A 4,825-nucleotide genomic window follows, 5' to 3' on the forward strand; every position below is an offset into this window, starting at 1 on the left:
GTTTCGGTGATGACTTTGGAATTTTTTTTATCTTTTCTTTAAAATTTAGCGAACCTTTTTTGTTTTATTTAATATTTAAAAATGTAGAATAGATAAAAAAATGCTAAGAACATTTAAAAATCAAGAAAAACCTTATTTTTTTTTATTCTTCACGTCCAGGATTACGTCCTGGATCATTAGATAAAAATCCAAAGATGAAGAGAGAAACAAAGAATATCACTACTGTGTAAACAAAGAGTTTGAGAGTAAGCATTATAAAATCTCCAAGATCTTTTTTTGGTTTAGAAAAAAAAAAAATAGATTCTCTATTTTTATACCACATATTCTATTTTAACACCAAGAAATGCAGTGGTTTCTAGAAATAGAAAAGACTTTTTCTTTTGTTAAATTCATTTGTATGTAATAAGAGTCGAGTCTTTCATTGCCAAAAAATTTCTTTCATACCTAAATTTAGATGTTTTTTTTCATAACTACAATTAGGGCTCTAATAGGATCTGGAATGGAAAAAAAAGTTCAGAATGAGAAAAAGTGGGATGATCCAGAATTCTCGCGTTTATACAATAACTTCAATGTTTGAATTAAGAGTTTATACTATAAGACTTATCTGATCTTATCAATTGTTATAATTTTTTTTTTTTCGAATAAATCATGAATTATTCTAGAACAATATTAAAGATCTCATCGAAAACTTACAGCAGCTTGCCAAACAAAGGCTAATAGAAAAAAGAGTACAGGGATTACTGGCATAACATCTACGATTGGATTCAAAAAGGCGTAGGCTTCGGGCAATTTTGTAAAGAAAAAATTGCTTGAAAAAATGGCAGAATTAAAACAGATACAAATTAAACTAAAAATATTAAGCATAACAAGCATTTTTTTTTTGAAAATAATTGTATTTTGACTGAGTTATTAATATATTATTGATATAAAAATTGATAGAAAATAAAGCAAGGTAGACCAAAAACCCTTCTTTATTAAACTAAACTCACCCAATCAAAAATCCTTCAATTCTCAAATCAAAAAAGAATAGAGGAAATCATATTTTTTATACAATATCTTAATTGAATTATATATTATGATCAATAAATTCAGTTTAATTCTATATCTACATATACAAAAATCTTAACAACAAGCTAATATATTTTCTAAATTTTTTGATAGGAATTGACGAAGAACCAATACCAATATTAATTTTTATTAGTGTTGAATAGAAAATATAAATGGGGCGTGGCCAAGCGGTAAGGCAACGGGTTTTGGTCCCGCTATTCGGAGGTTCGAATCCTTCCGTCCCAGCTATTCTATATAAAAAACTATAGAAAAATATAAAAAAATGGGATCCTTCCTTATTTGATTCATCACTCATATAACATATAATTGGGGAAGTAGATAGGAGTTCATTAGTAATGGAAGATATCAATTTCAACGCCTACGCCTGTTAAAATCTCATTAACAAACAAAGAAAATACATATATATGTATTTTCTTTTAACTAACCTCATTTTTTTTTTTTCAGATATTTTGTCTTTGGCTTTAACTTTAATGAAGAATTCTAAATCTATCTAAAAATCGAGACAGGGTTGATTCATATATCCTATTCACTTTACTTTGGGAAAAAATTTGAAAAAGACTCAAGTCGAGTCAAATAAACTACTAAAAAAATGAAGAAATGCTTATATGTATGTATTCTTAGCATTTTTTGATTAACACCTTTGTTTTGTTTCTATTTTTGGAATGTAAAAAAAATTCATCATCCCTTACGTAATTTCAATATTTAACTTAGAATATCCATAATTAATTCCAGCGACAATTCTTTAGTCTATCTAATAAATAAGATGTAAATAAGATGACCCTCTAGTATTTCGATACTGATTTTATCACTCAGTATCAAAGAATAACAACTTCAAATTTTCCTTACATCAGTCTTTTTTATCTACTACTGTACTAAAAAAAATTGGATTTTTTTTTTAACCTATTTATTTGTTTTAAATCGTTGATGGTTTAATCCGAATTTGAATATGGGGGTTCTTTCTCTCTTATGATGATAAAATATGTTTCTTATTGTAAAACAAAATTTTATTCAAATAATGATATCGAGATAGGCAATTTTAAAATTAAATCTTTTTAAGGATTTTTTATGAGTTCTTGGGACTCGAAGAAATGTGAGATAGACGAATCTGTTCTATGGAGTCACTTGAAGATTCAAAAAGATCTTATTTCTTTGTCTTATTTCTAATATTAGAATTGTAAATAAAAAAATATTCATACAATAAAATATGGGGTTAAGTTAAATTGAATTCTTTCTGACACTTCTTCAGAAATTAACCAATAGAAGTTAAATTTTTAGATTACTATGTACCGGTTGAATCAATGACTATTCACGATTCTATAATTGAATCAATTACATACTAGTTCAAAACTAAGGAATGTTATGGTAAAACTTCGTTTGAAACGATGTGGTAGAAAGCAACGTGCGACTTGAAGGACACGATCGGCTGTGGATTCTTACATCCACCCTATTAATATTATATAGTAATATTATATAGCATATAGTAATAGTATATAGGAATGAGGGTGCTCTTAGCTCGACATCGTTTGTTCTGTTATACACTAGAGCCTTCATTTTTTGTTGGGTTGTAATGTAAATAGTACATGGTGGAGCTCGAGTAGAAAGGATTGATTTCTTTCTTAGGGGCAAGAATCTAGGGTTAGTACTAATCAATAAGTTGGAACAACTTCGTAAGTATATTTTCGATATCGAAATAGAAAGAATCCAATTCGAGCAAGTTTAAAATCCAAGAAAAAGTTTGTTGGAATTACCAAAATTCTTTTGATTAAAAAATAAAGTGTATCACGCAGGAATCAATCGTTAGTCCGATTCTTTGATAGAAAAAAAATCACAAAAAGTGGTATGTTGCTGCCATTTTGAAACGATTAAAGATCACCGAAGTAATGTCTAAACCCAACGATTCAAGGCAAACATAAAGGATCCTGGAACAAGTAAATACCGTTTTCAATTGTCTCAACAATTAGATTAGAATGAAGAATCAAAAATAGATTATAAAAGAAAGAAACAAAAATAAAGGGGATTAGAGATCACTCAATAAATGAAATGCCTAAAGGGTTCCCTTTGAGCTATTTGAAAGTTATCCAACTTGAGTTAGGAGGGTACAGATGATTTTTTTCTTTTTTGGTAAACAAAAATAAGAAGAAAAGGGACTTAAATCATAGTTTAATTGATTTGATGATTTTATGGATCTATTTGACACTATAATTCTATACATATATAGAACTTCGAATCATTTTTCTCGAGCCGTACGAGGAGAAAACTTCTTATACGTTTCTACGGGAGGGGTCTTTTTTTTTTCTACTTCTATCCCAATGAGTCGTTTATCGAATCGTTGCAATTGATGTTCGATCCCGAAGAGAAGGAAGAGATCTTCGGAAAGTGGGGTTTTATGATCCGATAAAAAATCAAACCTATTTAAATGTTCCTGCTATTCTATATTTCCTTGAAAAAGGCGCTCAACCTACAGGAACTGTTCATGATATTTTAAGAAAGGCGGGGGTTTTTACGGAACTTCGCCTTAATCAAACGCAATTTACTTAATGAAATACAGGGTGTGGGTAATTCGTATACATATATAGCTTTCTATAACCTTTTCTCTACTATCCCCCCCTCTCTTGTTCTATTCATACTCTATTCATACCTATTTTTTTTCTTCATTGTGTATTTTTTTTTTTTTCAATATATTCACATTCATATTGACAACAGTGTATCAAATAAATATAATCCGATCTGAGGTAATTGGATCTTATCTGTGGATCTATTTATCCCCGTTCCATGGATTTGGTTTTTTCTTCATTCAAGTGATGGGTTTCTTGGATTTGTTGTGATACAAAAGTTTTTTTTGATTGAAAAAAATGTATAAAAAAATGTTATTGTTATAGTTATAAAAAATATAGTTATAAAAAAGTATTTTTCTATATTTCTATATTTATATAAAAATATAGAAAATAAAAAACGTATACATATACGTATATATATGTATAATAAAAAAATATAAGAATGGATAGCGAATATAAGAATAGATAGCGTAAAAGACAAGAGGTGATCTATAAAATTTTATTTTATCTATATCTATATTTTTTGATCTCTTCTTTTTTTTGTTCAGAATTGATTAGAAATTTTTATATTTCATTTCTTTTAATTTTTTGCTAATTTAATGTTTTAATTGTGTCGTATGATTCAATCTCTTTATTTATTTTGATTCCGATTGTATCTACATAATCTAATTTTTTTTAGGAGGGGGGGGAAGGGTTGCTAACTCAATGGTAGAGTACTCGGCTTTTAAGTGCGGCTAATATCTTTTACACATTTGTATGAAGAAAGGGATTCGTCCATACTATCGGTATAGTTATAGTTTGTAAGACCACGACTGATCCTGAAAGGAATGACTGGAAAAAACAGCATGTCGTATCAATGGAGAATTCTGAGAATATTTCATTTTTGCCGGATCGACCCAAACTTTATTTGAATTTTTGGTGCGGAACATAAAAAAATGAATTCAAAATTGGGTCGAGTGAATAAATGGATAGACTCCTACGGTTCCAATTATAGGGAAACAAAAAAGCAACGAGCTTACGTTCTTAATTTGAATGATTATCCGATCTAATTAGACGTTAAAAATAAATTAGTACCTAATGCGGGAATTTCTATGAGCAGATTTTCTATTTTCTTTTAATAAGTCCTAACTATTAGGTATTCTCCACTATGAGGGGGAGATGGATGTGTAGAAGAAAGAGTATATTGATAACGAGATTTTTTT

The 4,825-nt window shown here is 28.7% G+C and overlaps 1 pseudogene; it reads left to right on the forward strand.

Moving 5' to 3' along the window:
• The first annotated feature begins 3,379 nt into the window (after window positions 1-3,379).
• Window positions 3,380-4,825, forward strand: part of LOC131177176 (maturase K-like) — a 2,617-nt pseudogene continuing 1,171 nt past the window's right edge.

The sequence above is a fragment of the Hevea brasiliensis genome, unplaced genomic scaffold, assembly GCF_030052815.1.
Source record: "Hevea brasiliensis isolate MT/VB/25A 57/8 unplaced genomic scaffold, ASM3005281v1 Scaf347, whole genome shotgun sequence".
Taxonomy (NCBI): domain Eukaryota; kingdom Viridiplantae; phylum Streptophyta; class Magnoliopsida; order Malpighiales; family Euphorbiaceae; genus Hevea; species Hevea brasiliensis.